This window comes from Ruditapes philippinarum, unplaced genomic scaffold, assembly GCF_026571515.1.
Source record: "Ruditapes philippinarum isolate M1 unplaced genomic scaffold, ASM2657151v2 ctg6339_1_1_1_1, whole genome shotgun sequence".
Taxonomy (NCBI): domain Eukaryota; kingdom Metazoa; phylum Mollusca; class Bivalvia; order Venerida; family Veneridae; genus Ruditapes; species Ruditapes philippinarum.
This window is the reverse complement of record NW_026854025.1, coordinates 29,467-46,525: the sequence shown is the minus strand read 5'-3', so window position 1 is coordinate 46,525 and position 17,059 is coordinate 29,467. Positions and strand designations below refer to the sequence as shown.

The 17,059-nt window shown below is 34.2% G+C and overlaps 1 long non-coding RNA gene across 2 annotated transcripts; it reads left to right on the top strand.

The window, feature by feature from the left end:
- Positions 1-829: 829 nt before the first annotated feature.
- Positions 830-9,532, top strand: LOC132738695 (uncharacterized). Of its 2 annotated transcripts, none has more exons than XR_009626909.1 (4): positions 830-1,054; positions 4,593-4,657; positions 5,267-5,382; positions 9,403-9,532. It is a non-coding gene; the product is annotated as an uncharacterized LOC132738695 (long non-coding RNA). The 2 variants fall into 2 exon arrangements; XR_009626908.1 differs by having other exon boundaries at positions 835-1,054; positions 5,267-5,342.
- The last annotated feature ends 7,527 nt before the right edge of the window (positions 9,533-17,059 follow it).

The following is a 17,059-nucleotide window of genomic DNA, read 5'->3' as shown; positions in this document are numbered from 1 at the left end:
GAGTCCAAGCTAAGGTACAATCCAACACTGGATTTTCGAGTTTCTTAGTTGGGTTACGCAGTTATTTTCACTGCAATTGCTTGTTTTCTCTGATTTTATAGAATAAGATGAGGTTTTTTAAACGTTACAGTGAGCAGTGGGAAGTTGAGGAATATAATTATGCTGAATACGCTATTGTGCAGGCCGTTTTCTCCTGAGGAGCCAAAAGCTTCCTGGTCGGGCTTACTGAGAAACACTGAAAGGAAATTTGATTGTTTCCAAAACATGAAGAATGCCCGACTGTTTTTTTTAATCGTTAAAACAACGTAGCAACTAACAATAGTAACCCCAAACTGAAACACGTGTACTGTTATAGTATCTCAAACTGGAATACTGTATCTATTTCACACATGTAGTATATACATGTGTAATGCTTCCAAGGATCAGTATTCCAGTTTGGGAAAGACATAGGTATTTAAAGGCTCAGTTTTTGCCTGTTTATTGTCAGTTTGAAGCGAAGGAAGTGTGTTGCTTTTTCGGTGATATGGTTGATGTAGTAACCAAGATCTGAAGAGAAGGTAACGCCTACTATTTTGACTCTGGCTGTAGTCAAGATATATTGACATGCCAAAGCTACATTCAGAGATATATTTGTTCTTTTCTAGAAGGGGACATATTGCCCATACACAAAGTAGCACCATATTTTTAGACGTGAAGTACAATAGATGACTCACAGGCATTTGCCTTTTGTTCAATGAAATTATTAAAAATAGTTGGACTAATTTCATTGCAATGTTATAATTAAGAGTCTCACTTTTTAGAGATCTTAAAGATTTTTTTTGCATTTATCTGGATGAAATGATATTGACTCCGAACCGAATTCTACTCTGTTTAAATTTATGATACGGTCCAATCATTCGTAAAAGTTTTGGCAAAAGCACGTGCACAATTGACCAATCAATAGCCTTCTACATTGGGAGTGCGTACAAGATAATGAAACTACCATGCGCTTGATTCTGTGAAACACCTCAACACTCTGGGTCTTTCGTTTTGTTTACATATTAGCGCTCTTCAGGTAAGACGTTTCTTTCTGGAGGAAATAGACAAATAGTTTAAACAGACAGTGTAATATTATTAATAATTTCATCACTCCACCCACTTTGTGTAATGCAATTTCGGCCATATTTGATGTCCTATAGAGACAATAAAATGACCTGGCTACCACTAGGTATTACAGTGGCTATCGAATTATTGTGAAATATTTTAAGCTACATTTATTTATTTATCAAAAGAAATATTTTTTTCCAGGTTCAAGCACAGGCAATCGGTGCGTGGCTTGGATAGTATACATGTACATGACCACGCCCACTTATTTTTATGCCCCCGGGCATATAGTGATTGAACCGTCCGTCCGTCTGTCGTCAGAGGTTAACCTAGAACGGCAAGTTGGATTTTTCTTAAGTTCTACCTGTACCAATGGTTTCTAAGTTTACACACTTAAAATCAATACAAAGTACATGATCTGGGCAAGTTACATAAATCTGGCTTTCATATTTACCAAGTTATTGCCCTTTTCAGCACTAATAGAAAATGAATAATGGTTAACCTAAAACGGCAAGTTGGAAATATCTTAAGTTCTATCTATACTAATGGCTTTATAATTTCCACACTTATCAATACAAAGTACATGATATTGCCAAGTTATATTAACTGTGTCATCCATATTTCCCAGTTATTTCCCTTTTTTCACTTTGAAAATAGGGCCTTGTCTGGTTAAATTATTTCAGCAAGTTAGATTTATCTAAAATTTCTCGTAATTGCTTAATTTCTTTAATGATATCTTTCATATTTAGTAGGTGGATACCTTTGATGTTCCTCTAATTTTTTGTGGAGTAAGCGGTCTCTAGGGATGGAGTAAGGGGTCAGTTGGGTCAAGGTCATCAGTGCTAAAAATAGATTTTTACACTTTTGCCCATACAGCCTTTATTTATTGACAGATGTATTTCATATTTGGTAGGAAGATAACTTACATGGTATTCTTCTTTTGGATAGAGTCAGGATTCAGTTTGGTTAACTTGGTCACCAGTGCTCAAAATAGATTTTTACACTTTTGCCCATACAGCCTTTATTTAATGACAGATGTATTTCATATTTGGTAGGAAGATAACTTGCATGAAGTTGAATATTTTTTCAACTTCACAAGTCAGAGCAATGACTTGGCAACTTTTATTTTTCACAATTACAAAATGCCATGACTTTTGTCAAGCTATATAACTTGTGTTTACAATTTTTTGGCAATTTTTCTGTCCATAACTGAGTGAATGGGTAAACATTTTTTGAAAATATTGCTACTGACAAGAATCTGAGCCGGGGGGCATTTGTGTTTAACAAACACATTCTTGTTTATAAATATTTTTTTTTTCACTAATAAAATATTTTTTCATTCAAATTGTTTTTAAAATATCTTATTTTCAATAAATCAACAAAGGAAATTTGTTTTTAAACATTTCATCCATATATACTATAAATATAGTATATGTATTGTTTATCGAAATGGCCCGATAGATTATTTTGATCCGTTGTTTTGTTGAATTGTTCGGCGTAATTATGTTGGGGTGGGGAAAAGGCGTTTCATTCCTTGTGTTTATTTATACTGTATAGGGGGTATATTTTGGATATTATCATTAATATTGATAGAATTTCAAGTTTCTGTGATCACTGATTTCAAAGTGCTGCAACTTCTCAATGTATTGAGATAGAGTTAAAAGCTTGGTAATCTCCTTGATTTGACCCCCCCCCCCCGATGTATTTCAGTAGTAAAACTTGTATATAATACACTTAAGAAAACAGAATGATCCTAATATATACTCCTGGTTTAGACGGGGTCTAATCCAGGATATAGCCAAAAGCTTTACAGCGTTTGTTATCGCTTTTTTATCAACATTTCTCAAATGAAAAACTGTTTGGGCCTAAATAGGGCATTTGCCTCAAAAAGGGGGAGGGGGAAGTCAACAAAATACGTCTTTATGACATATAAGGTTAAAACATTGCTTTTTGTGCCCCCACTTTAGTGGCGGGCATTTAGATTTACCCTTGTCCGTCCTTCCGTCCGTCAGTTCTCTTTTGTGTTGCAAGTAACTCAAAAAGTATTTGACCTAGAGTCATGAAACTTTACAGGAATGTTGATCAGCATGTGTAGTTGTGCACCTGGGTATTTTTGTGTGGATCTATATAGTATTTTTTAGAGTTATTGCCTTGACTTAGTAAAATTTTGCAATTTTCAACTTGTGCGCATGTAACTCAAAAAAGAATTTGACCTAGAGTCATGAAACTTTACAGGAATGTTGATCAGCATATGTAGTTGTGCACCTGGGTATTTTTTGTGGATCTATATAGTATTTTTAGAGTTATTGCCCTTGACTTAGAAATTTTTTTGCAATTTTAACTTGTGTCGCATGTAACTCAAAAAGGATTTGACATAGAGTCATTAAACCTTACAGGAAGGTTGCTCTGCATATGTAGTTGTACACCTGGGTTGCACTTGTAGATTTATCTAGTATTTGTAGTTATTTCCCATGACTTAGTAAAATCCATTTCATTATGTTGTTATTTGTTCCTTGAGTGCTTGAGTTAGAATCAACCAACTTTACAGGAATAAATGATCAACATCACTAAATTACAGGAATAATGATCAACATCACTGTGAAGCCATGCACCTGGGACTTTGCATGTGGGATTTTTTTTCAGTTTTGTTAGAGTTATTGCCCTTGACTTACAGTAGTATAAATTTGCAATTTTCAAATTGTTCATGCATAGCTCAAAAAGTATTTGACTTGTAGGCCTGAAAGTTTACAAGAATGTTGGACAGCATGTGAACTTATGCACTTTGGGTTTGCCTTATGGATTTATTCAGTATTTTGTAAAGTTCTTGCCCTTTACTTAATAAAAAAGATTTTTAGTTTTCAACTTGTGGCACATGTAATCCAAAAAATATTTGACCTAGAGTCATAAGATTGACAGAACAGTGGCGTGTGGGGGCACCCGTGTCCTATGGACACATTTCTAGTTTGGTAATTAGTACAGCTTACATAGTAATTTAGTATGTTGTATGGAAGTCAAAGTACATATCGCTACTTATATCACAAATTATTTACATCCTCAGGTAAAAAACACCTAACCTGCTCTAAAACCATTATTTAAACATTGTAAAATTCATGTTTGCTCTTTGGAATGAAGTATTTGTTACTGATGCATATGCATAATGACTTATAGTACATTTGATTTGGGATACGTCTTGGGAATATAAAATTTTCTGAGGTAATTACTGATGATATTAAAAATCTGTTAAAAGCTTAAGTTTTATATACCAAATGGAAGCTTATTAATTAAATAATTTTTTTACATGTGTAACAACAAGTTATGAGAAATTAAACACTTAGAGAATGGCACCATGCTTGACATGTATTGTTAGTGGCAATTTATGATAATTGCTTAATTACCAAGGCTGGCCAAATCTGATTGTGACTTTCTTGTCAGTTTTTATCTAAAGCATTTCTTAACTTGTTTGTATATTTATTTAGTAAATTCCTGAAAATTTCCACTTGTCTGAACAGGTTGTGGGACAAGCTGGGCAATATTGACAATTATTTTGCTACCCCTATCTTCAAAACTACTCAAGGTATTCACTTGAAACTTATTACTTGTCTTGGGGGTAAATTATTTGATGTCACTATCCAAGGACCATAACTATCACTGTAAATGGATTTAGACTTATTTGTGGCACTTTGTGAACTTACAAAATCTGTGATGCCATATAAGTCTTTCAAACTACATGTACTGATGGTATTCAACATGTCTTGACTTTTCAAGACCAGTAACTCTTGAAATAGACTTTTTGCATGGAATGTCAATCTTCTGAATCTTAATACTTAACTGGAGGGGGCTTTCCAAGGCCCATGACTCTTGACATAGATTTTGACTGAATTACAGTCCCTTTTGAAAATAGAATTTTGTGAATTAAAAAAATTCTTGGTTAATAAAGTTTTACATGCAACATCAATCTTTTAAACTAGTGAAGGGATTCACTTGAAACTGAAAACATGTCTCCAGGATCACAACTATAATGTACTGATGAGAGTTTTTCATAAACATTTATTCATGTCATACAGATTATAACTGAAGGTTTAAATTTCAAAGACCAAAAACTCTTGATATGGATTTTTTATCTTCAAAACTACTGAAGGTATTCACTTGAATTTTAAGATATTAATCATGGCTATAATTGCAGGATATAATCTGGGAGGAAAATTTTATGGGGAAGTGACATCCTTGCAAAAAATGTGGGAGAAGGGAGACAACCCAATGTGAGCATTAACATTCCGTGGCTATACATCTTATTTTTATGTAAACACAATAAATAACACTCATTTCTATTGTTTATTAGCTCACCTGTCACAAAGTGACATTGTGAGCTTTTATGATCGCTTTTCGTCTGTTGTCCGTCCGTCCCTAAACTTTTACAACATCTCCTCGTAAACCGCTAAGCCAGTTTCATCCAAACTTCACAAGAATGTTTCTTCAGGAATGGCAGTCAACTTTTAAAAATTGTTCAAATAATTTAATTCTATGAAGAACTCTGGTTCAAGCCAAAAGGAAAAACTTAAAATATGTTCTTAAAAAAACCCAAAAAAAACCAAAGAGCTAAAGCTTAGGTATTTGGCATATAACATCTTATAGTGAATGTCTACCAAGTTGTTCAAATAAAAGCCCTGGGGGTCAAAATTGGCCCTGCCCCAGGTGTGTCATTGTTTTTAACTATATGTGTAAAGAAAAAACTTAAAACAATCTTCTTTTAAAAATCCCAACGAGCTAGACCTAATAGATGTTTAGCATGAAACATCTTCTAATGGTTGTCTACCAAGTTTGTTCAAATAAAAGCCCCGGGCTTTAAACTGGCCCCGCTCCGGGGGCCTATGTACAGGTGAGAGACTTCAGGGCCATCATGGCACTCTTGTCCCTATATGTACCCATCATTTGGAACTGTTGTTTTCCCTTAGCAGTAGCAACCAGTAATGTTTTTACACATGCATTATTTCAGATACAAATAATGAACTTTATGATATCAGTTTAAGATTAAGGTTTAACATCTGCTTTTTTTAGCTCACCTGTCACAAAGTGACAGGGTGAGCTTTTGTGATCGCTTTTCGTCCGGCGTCCGTCCATCGTCCGTCCGTCCGGCGTCCGTAAACTTACTTTAAATGACATCTCCTCATAAACCACTAAGCCAATTTCATCCAAACTTCACAGGAATGTTCCTTTGGTGGTCACCTTTGAAAATTGTTCAAAGAATTTAATTCCATGCAGAACTCTGGTTGCCATGGCAACCAAAAGAAAAAACTTTAAATATCTTCTTCTAGAAAACCCAAAGAGCTAGAGCTTAGATATTTGGCATGAAACATCTTCTAGTGAGTGTCTACCAAGTTTGTTCAAATAAAAGCCCTGGGGTCAAAATTGGCCCCGCCCCAGGGGGTCATTGATTTTCCCTATATGCATATAGTAAAAACTTTAAAAAATCTTCTTTTAAAGAACCCAAAGAGCTAGAGCTAAGGTATTTAGCATGAAACATGTTCTAATGGGTGTCTACCAAGTTTGTTCAAATAAAAGCCCTGGGGTTCAAAATTGGCCCCGCCTGAGGGGGTCATTGATTTTCCCTATATGCATATAGTAAAAACTTAAAAAATCTTCTTTTAAAGAACCCAAAGAGCTAGAGCTAAGATATTTAGCATGAAACATGTTCTAATGGATTTCTACCAAGTTTGTTCAAATGAGAGCCCTGGGGTCAAAATTTGCCCCGCCCCGGGGGTCATTGATTTTCCTTATATGTGTATAGCAAAAACTTAAAAAAAACTTTTTGAAAAAAAAACCAAATAGCTAGAGTTTAAATACTAAGCATGAAACATCTTCTAGTAAGTGTCTACCAAGTTTGTTCAAATAAAAGCCCTGGGGTCAAAATTGGCCCCGCCCTGGGGGTCATTCATTTTCCTTATATGTGTATAGCAGAAACTTAAGTGTGTACTTCTAGATAAGATGTTCCAGTACAGAAATAGTTATATGTCATCAACAAATATATCTGTAAAAATTTCTTTTAGTTCCTTAGGAAGATCATTAATATATATTGGAAATAAAAGTGGGCCCAGTACAGTCTCCTTGGGGAACTCCTGATTTTACAAGTCTAAGTTCTGAAAGTTTTCCTGATACAGATCTGTTTTGAAGCCCATCCTGTAGGCAGGACTTGAACCACTTTTTTCTTGTATTGCTGATATTAAGTATCTGAAGTTTCTGAATAAGAATGGAGTGATCTACTAGGGGACAAGGACTTTCATAGTGTCTGTAACTTCTGAATTAGTAATTCTCAACAACAGAAAATATGTTAAAATGGGAAGAGCAAATTTATCATTGATGCTGGTTTTTTTGGACATAAATATAAACATCAGGAGCATAATTATCCAATATATCATTCATTATCATCTTCTGAGTCACTTTCAAATCCTTCAAACTCTATGTTCTCTGCTATACCCAGCTTGACTGTTGTACTGTTAGACTCTTTTATTGGTCTAGAATAAGTGATGGAAACTGTCCTTCTCAATAATGAACTCATCAAGTATGCTGACAAAGACACCACTGACTTTCAATAGATCACATTAACTGTCACAAATACCATTTGCTTCTTCAGTATTTGAAAATCAGATTTTGTTTTCTTCAAAATACCTGTATTTTATTATTTTCTTGTAGCCATAGATGTGTTGTTTTAACAAGGTACTTTGAAAAGATACAACCATGCAAGGTGTACTACAAACAGTTAAATGATTGACTCAAGAGTAAAGGTCTGAATTAAAGTTAAATATTTTAGAACAGACATAGGTATATTGGATCTTATAAGATGCAATTTCATATCAACTTTGATGGAACAGGTTCATCAAAATGTTATAAGGCCAGCCTTTTATAATATCTACATATTTGAATATTGATACAAATATGTACAAATAGCCACATTCATTTACAACCTGTTTTAAACAAAGGAATTCGGCGCATTGATTGCTCACTGATCAATCTCAATTTCACAGTCTGAAGCATCATTCTGATATGCCTGTTTGTAAGACTCAACGAGATTCTTTTCCCATTCATCACTATTGTCTTCAGTAGGACAGTCTATTTCCATATCATTAAAGTCATAAGCACGTAGCTGAAAAAAATGCTGATATCATTCTTGATTCTTCCTGTGTGTTTTTCCACAGTGACCCTTCACACATTCATTAATTTAAAGTTATCCAGGCACCCAACGAAATTCACATTACTGTGTTCCAACACAACTCTTTCAAATCTTTCTACTTCTGGATTTGGCAGTCCTATAAGTAAAGATTCCGTTATTGTATAATGTGCATTTATTTAAAAACTTTTCCCTTGCTTAAAATCAATGTGATTTTTGTAACACAACTCTTTCAAATCTTTTTATTTCTGGATTTTGCAATCCTAAATGTAAAGTTCAAGTTATTGCATAATGTGCATTTTATTTCACAAAGAAACAACTTTTCCCTTGCTAAAAATGAATGTGATTTTCGTAACACCACAACTCTTTCCAATCTTTCTTTCTCCGGATTTCGTCGTCCTAAAGGTAAAGTTTCCATTATTGCATATTAACTGTGGATTTATCTCACAAAAGAAACAACTTTTGCCTTGCTTTATATCAATATGATTTTCATAAATATGGTTGTTTATTATCATTCTTAAATACTATCAAAATCATATTCATGCATCTCTTTGAAACTACAGTGGTTGTTGTTTAAACGAATAATTCTTTTCCCATTCATCACTATTGTCTTCAGTAGGACAGTCTATTTCCATATCATTAAATTTTATTCTACATATTTAGCTGAATAAAAATGCCGTTATCACTCTTCCTGTGCGTTTTTCTTAAAAGAGACGCACATGCACTAATTTAAAGTTATCTAGGAGCCCAACAAAATGCACAAAACTGTGTTCTAACACAATTCTTTGGAATCTTTCAACTTCTGGATTTAGCAGTTCTAAACAGAAAGTTTCCATTATTGCATATGTCAACAGCAACTTACCTCGTTTTTGAAATTCTTACTCTCAATTTTCTTTAAAAATTATTTTTTTTATATTTTTTTGTTTTTGGGCATGAGGAATCCGAATATGAAAATTAAATTTTTTAAAGAAAAGTTTTTGGTGTCCCGGTATGAAAAATGCGGAATCGGGGTGAGGGCTCTTAATAATAGAGCTCTCAAATCTAATATGTCATAAAAAAAATTGCTCATACAATTTTCAAAAAATTTTATGTGGAGATATGTCTAATTAATCTTTGTGTGCATGCAAAATTTTATTAAAATATTCTTATAATTACAGAAAATATCGCCGGTAGAAGTTTTTCATCAGGTATTCGAAATTCGCCTCGGGTATGGATCAGTCGTGAATCCGCCAAAAAAATGTAATAAAATACAATAAAAATGGTATGGTTGTATTCATTTTAGATTTATCTATCGTTTTGTAATATTTTTTCTCCAATACAAGCCTTAGTTTGAGCTGTAAGGCCGAAAAATGAGAAAAAAAGAACCAAAAATGACCATCCGGCCCGGGGGTGGGGGTAACATAATTGTAAAATCTGGCTACAAATCAAAATTTATTAATGAAAATATACGTTTTCATTTAGGCAACTGAAATACCTTCAATTTGATGTATAAAAATTAGATTATTACTCAAGAATAAACTTGTAATGTTAAAAATATTGACGTTAAATTTCTGAAACTCCAAAATATTGCAACGAAAAAAAGGTTCGGGGGAAAGATATTTCAAATTATTCACCCCATTCAGAAAATGATATAAAAAACTTTTCATAAACGTAAATATATTAAACATGGGCATGTTTTAAGACTTTTTTCAAAGAAATCTAATGAAAAATAAAAACTTTACATGCAAAAAATATGGGTAAAAATCTTCAAACTCTTCAAAAAAGACGGAAATTCTGGTAGGGGGGTAGGTTTTCGGGGTATAGCTTTGGCATTCTTTGTTTGATATTAAAGGAACGTACATCAATGTTTACAGAATATCCAGACACACATTTTAAGCCTAATTTTGTCAAGATAGGATGCCGTTTGATAGAATTATGTCCAAGAAAAGGATGTAAAAAAAGAAAAATAGGCGAAAATTATGGTACACGGGTAGGATAATCATTTCATAATATCCGTTTTATTTGTAAAATAGTTTTAACAAACTTATCGCACATGTTAGTATATTAAACATGGGCACGTTTTAATTGTCCCCCGCCTTTTTGAAGAAAAAGGGGGATATCGAAATAGGCTCCGTCCGTCTGTTCGTCCGTCACACTTTCGTGTCCGGTCCATAACTTTGTCATTTATCAAATGAATTTGAAATAACTTGGCACAAATGTTTGTTATGATAAGACAATGTGTAATGCCCACCAACCAGACCCCTACCTCCAGCGTCAAGGTCGCAACATTGTCTATTTGAGGGTATATGTTGTGTTCGGTCTATATTTTTTAGCTCACCTGTCACAAAGTGACAGGGTGAGCTTTTGTGATCGCTTTTCGTCCGGCGTCCGTCCGTCCGGCCGTCCGTCCGTCCGGCGTCCGTCGTCCGTCCGTAAACTTTTACTTTAAATGACATCTCCTCATAAACCACTAAGCCAATTTCATCCAAACTTCACAGGAATGTTCCTTTGGTGGTCACCTTTAAAAATTGTTCAAAGAATTTAATTCCATGCAGAACTCTGGTTGCCATGGCAACCGAAAGAAAAAACTTTAAATATCTTCTTTTAAAAAACCATAAGAGCTAGAGCTTAGATATTTGGCATGAAACATCTTTATGCATATAGTAAAAGCTTATAAAATCTTCTTTTAAAGAACTCAAAGAGCTATGGCTAAGATATTGAGCATCAAACATTTTCTAATAGGTGTCTACCAAGTTTGTTCAAATAAAAGCCCTGGGGTCAAAATTGGCCCCGCCCCAGGGGGTCATTGATTTTCCCTATATGCATATAGTAAAAACTTAAAAAATCTACGTTTAAAGAACCAAAAGAGTTAGAGCTAAGATATTTAGCATGAAACATGTTCTAATAAGTGTCTACCAAGTTTGTTCAAATAAAAGCCCTGGGGTCAAAATTGGCCCCGCCCCGGGGGTCATTGATTTTCCCTATATGCATATAGTAAAAACTTAAAAAATCTTCTTTTAAAGAACTCAAAGAGCTATGGCTAAGATATTTAGCATCAAACATTTTCTAATAGGTGTCTACCAAGTTTGTTCAAATAAAAGCCCTGGGGTCAAAATTGGCACCGCCCCGGGGGTCATTGATTTTCCTTATGTGTATAGCAAAAACTTAAAAAATCTTCTTTGAAAAAACCCAAATAGCTAGAGTTAAGATATTAAGCATGAAACATCTTCTAGTGAGTGTCTACAAAGTTTGTTCAAATAAAAGAACTGGGGTCAAAATGGGCCCCGCCCCGGGGGTCATTGATTTTCTTTATATGTGTATAGCAAAAACTTAAAATCTTCTTTGAAAAAACCCAAATAGCTAGAGTTTAGATATTAAGCATGAAACATCTTCTAGTAAGTGTCTACAAAGTTTGTTCAAATAAAAGCCCTGGGGTCAAAACTGGCCCCGCCCCAGGGGTGTCATTGTTTTTAACTATATGTGTATAGTAAAAACTTTTAAAAAATCTTCTTTTAAAAAGCCCAATGAGCTAGAGCTTAGATGTTTAGCATGAAACATCTTCTTATGGGTGTCTACCAAGTTTGTGCAAATAAAAGCCCTTGGGTTAAATTGGCCCTGCAACGTTGGGGGGTGGGGGTTGGGTGGGCCTATATACAGGTGACCGACCTCAGGGCCATCATGGCCCTCTTGTTTTATCTTTGAAGGGATTTTGTAAATTCTTGCCACAATTGTTCACAATAATGAGACGATGTGTCATGAGCAACAATCGGTCGCCTACCTCCAAGGCCAAGGTAACACTGGAGGTCAAAGATTAACAGTCTGTTATAAGGTATATTTTGTGTCCGGTCCATAACTTTTTCATATTTCAAAGGATTTTGAAAATACTTTGCACAAATAGTCACTATAATAAGAGGATGTGTAATGCGCAACACCTGCATCCCTACCTCCAAGGTCAAGGTCACACTAAGATTACCTTACCAAGATGAATGAACAGATGATGGTTGTACAGATGAGAAGATACCCAACTAATTTTTTTTCGCAGCTTTATATATGGTCGACATACCGACATGACCTACTTTGACAAATTCGCTGAATGGTCGAGAAAAAAAATTAGACATTAATATAGTGTATTTGTCTAGTAATATATACAGATCAATGGCGGAATTATCTAGAGTTATAAATTATATATCAATACAAATAGAAATAGCATGTGCTTTTTCATTAAATATTAGAAAACAATATAAAAAAAATGGCCAAAATATATCATGCCGAACACGAGATATATAAGCTGATCTCTGATTGGTTGAGAGCACTTGTCTCCCATGTCGTCATTGGATTTACTATCCGATTTTGATTTCAAGCTCAAACTACTAAATACTATCCTACACATGAAATAGAAATAAAGGGATTATTCAATCCCTGTAGCATTATTTGGTAAAACAAATATTTATTAAATAACAATAGTAACTACACTACATCAGAATGGCTGTCAGACAGGTCTTGAAACAAAAGGAAGGACCCTATAACGCCCACAGGCTGTCCTGCGTCCCTAAAATTCCTAAAAAATCCTAATTTTTTTCAGTTTGGCTAAAATTCCTAAAAAAATGAAAAAATCAAAGGGAATTCCTAAAAAAGCCCTATTTTTTCACTTAAATTCCTATTTTTTTTTATCTTTTGTGATAAACATATCGCTAAACAACCATGTTTCAATCACACACAGTGGAGCTGATGTCATGTCTGACTTAATTGCATGAAGTCACATGTTGTATTTACTTCAACTCCTGCTGAAATGCTATATTTGATTGCCAGATGTTATCAGAAAAATTATAAGAAACTGTTTGTTTTAAATGGAACAATGAAAATTGTACAACTTTGACTGTATCAAAAAATTCACCTGTTAAAGTTACATTTTTATTTGCTACAGGGTTTTACAATTTACCTCAATCTTAGGTGTATTTAAAGCAATTTTTACATGATGTACCACTAAATTTCCTCAGACTTTCCTTATGTAGGGAAATCTTAATTTATAATCCAGTTATTTTCAATTGATGGCTGTAGAACAGATCTTTTGTAAGTGATACCAGCTGGCAGATCTAGACAAGTTTCCCAACTAGTATACTGAGAAGTGACACCTTCAGTTTCCCTTTTTGTACACATTAACATGTACTGAACATATGTTATAACATATAGTGTAAGTTTTTGAAAATCTGGAAAAAACTGTTGTGAAATTTTTCTACAATTTTTAGTAGCCTGATTTATCTTAAAACAAGTTCATCATAGATGTATACCCTGCTTTGAAATTAAGTTTAAGTATTCCTGGGAATGACTTGAGTGGGTCATATCATTTTTATTGTTTTTGGAGAAAGATCAAGACTTGTTGAAAATGTACCAACCTTAAAATGAGAAATGCATTTATAGCTAAAATAAATCTAAAGCATAATTTCCCCTTCCATTTAATATTGGCTAATCATAGCTTAACTAATTGAATATTGGTTGTTCCAGGATACTTATAACTTTGAAAATGTTTTCATTCTAGTTATGTTTTAATGTAGTTTTTTAGCTCTTTTTAAAGGCAGTTGACCAGTGAATCCATTTCTTCACTGGTGACTATGGAACACTGGTAACATCTTTGCTATAACCCAACTAGAGCATTATTTGTGAGTTACTTTTGTGTCAAATATGCAAAGTTGAGCCCATATCATGGTCTTTTGAGGCCATAATTTAGTTATAAAATTCCAAATTTAGCCCTAAAATTTCCTTTATTTACCCTAAAATTCCTAATTTTAGCCCTAAAATTTCTTTAAAATTGCCCTAAAATTTGCCCTTATTATACCCCCAAAAACGAAGTTTGGGGGGGTATATAGGAGTCACTCGGTGGTCGGTCGGTCGGTCGGGCGGTCGGTCGGTCGGTCGGTCGGTCCCAGACGTCCGTTGCATTTTTCCTTTGTCCGGAGCATAACTTGAAGACTAATGCTTGGAATTCAATATAACTACACACAATGGTCAAGCACATTGAGAGGAAGTGCAGTGCACAAGAACCATAACTCTATCTTGATTAATTACAGAGTTATTGCCCTTTGTTACTTTTCCTTGTCCGGGCATAACTTGAAAACTACTGGTTGGAATTCAAAACAACTTCACACAATTGTCAAACACAATAAGGGAAGTGCAGTGCATAAGAACCATAACTCTATCTAAAGTAATTACAGAGTTATTGCCCTTTGTTGCTTTTCCATTGCTTTTTTTTTCCGTTGCATTTACCTTGTCCGGAGCATAACTTGAAGACTAATGTTTGGAATTCAATATAACTACATACAATGGTCAAGCACATTGAGAGGAAGTGCAGTGCACAAGAAACATAACTCTATCTTGACTAATTACAGAGTTATTGCCCTTTGTTACTTTTCCTTGTCAGGGGCATAACTTGAAAACTACTGATTGGAATTCAAAACAATTTAACACAATTGTCAAACACAATAAGGGGAAGTGCAGTGCACAAGAACCATAACTCTATTTAAAGTAATTACAGAGTTATTGCCCTTTGTTACTTTTCCATTGCTTTTTTGTCCGGAGCATAACTTGAAGACTAATGGTTGGAATTCAATATAACTTCATACAATGGTCAAGCACATTGAGAGGAAGTGCAGTGCACAAGAACCATAACTCCATCTTGACTAATTACAGAGTTACTGCCCTTTGTTAATTTTCCTTGTCCAGAGCATGACTTGAAAACTACTGGTTGGAATTCAAAACAACTTTATACAATGGTCAAGCACAATAAGGGGAAGTGCAGTGCACAAGAACCATAACTCCATCTTGACTTATTACAGAGTTATTGCCCTTTGTTACTTTTCCATTGCTTTTTTGTCCGGAGCATAACTTGAAGACTAATGGTTGGAATTCAATATAACTTCATACAATGGTCAAGCACATTGAGAGGAAGTGCAGTGCACAAGAACCATAACTCCATCTTGACTAATTACAGAGTTTTTGCCCTTTGTTACTTTTCCTTGTCCAGAGCATAACTTGAAAACTACTGTTTGGAATTCAGTACATTTTCATACAGTCGTCAAGGACATTAAAAGGAAGTACAGTGCACAAGAGCCATAACTCCATTTTGACAAAATACAGAGTTACTGCCCTTCGATACTTTTCCTTGTCCTGAGCATAACTTAAAACGTACTGGTTGGAATTCAAAACAACTTCATACAATGTTCAAGCACAAAAAGAGGAAGTGCAGTGCACAAGAACTATAACTCTATCTTCAGTTTTTATAGAGTTTTGCCCTTTGTTCCTTTTCTTTGTCTTTCTGGACTTATTACAGAGTAATTCAATTAAACTTCATCAATGGCCAACCACATTGAAAGGAAATGCAACATACAAGAACCACAACTATCTTTAATTGCCAACAACCATAACTCTATATTTCAATTCTTTTACAAGGTATTCTATTACTAGTAACATCCTCATTTCCGAAGCAGTCTTGTGGGGGTATTAATCACATTTAGTGATAGTTCTAGTTTTTTGTCAGAAGGTGCTGGACAGCCTGCACCCAGGCCACACACAACAATAGCAGTCTATGCCCTGATTATGAGCTGACAGATATTCTGAAGTAGGGTTTAACTCAGATTCGGGACTTTATTAATCAACTTTAAATTAAAATAACTTATATAACCTGAATATGAGTCAAACCATGTAGATGCTATATTTTAAAAAAAGCAAAGTAATAGAACTCTATATAGATCAAAAGTTTTTGCTACATCTGCATTGATTTCTTTTTCGCAAAACAGAGATTCTTAATCTATTATTATATTATAATTGCTTCCTGCTTTAACCCATGATTTTATTTTTTCCATTTATGTTGGTTTTGTCGTGACTAGGCTCAAAGGTATTCTCTTCGGGCAATGTGACCAATCAGATTAGACTATTTGTGATATTTACTGAATCCTGTATTCTCATTGGTTGTTAATCGACAGGTGCGCGCTGTTATGGATAACTAGAAAAAATTTACCGGCGCGCACACCACTTTTGTTTGATCAATAACTTTTGATACTAAGTTCAATTTTCTAAAAACGATTAAATTTTGTAATGTCTGGCATGTCGGTAAACCAAGGTAATACTCGTAACTGATCAATCCTATCCAGATAATAAAATCTGATACCTCATTTTCTTCTTTCCGTGAGGGATAAAAAGTGAAACCGGCTAACTTATAAGAAACATCATTATATATAACCAGTAACTTTTGACTATGAAGGTGAAATTACGAATCATTTGTTCTCTGTAATATACGTCATTTCTAGTAAAGGTAAAACATTCCGGGATATTGGATCTTATCCATATATGTAGATCTGATACTCCAATTTCTTCTTTTTGTGCCGAAAATACATGAAATCAGAAAATTTGAAAAATGTCATTTTTGCCTTTTCTTTACCACTATACATGTTTTCTTTTGATTTGTTTTTTAAATCAACATGCAATACAAACTTTCCGGGTAATATTTATGGGATATACATAGAAAATATTTTTTAATTTAAATTTCCATGAAAAATTTGAACTCTTCACAAGGTTTGACAGAAACATCGCTGTTTTTAATTAATAAATAAAGACATTTTAATGATGGAATTATCTATAGTTGTAATGTATATATCAATATGGATTGAGATAACGTGTGGTTTTTCATTTAATATTAGAAAATAAGACGAAAAAACTACCAAAAATATCATTTAGTTGGTTTTCATGCCGAACATAGAATATATAAGCGGCTCTCTGATTGGTCGAGAGCACTTGTCTTCCATGTCGTCATTGGTGCATTTACTATCCGATTTTGACCTAAAG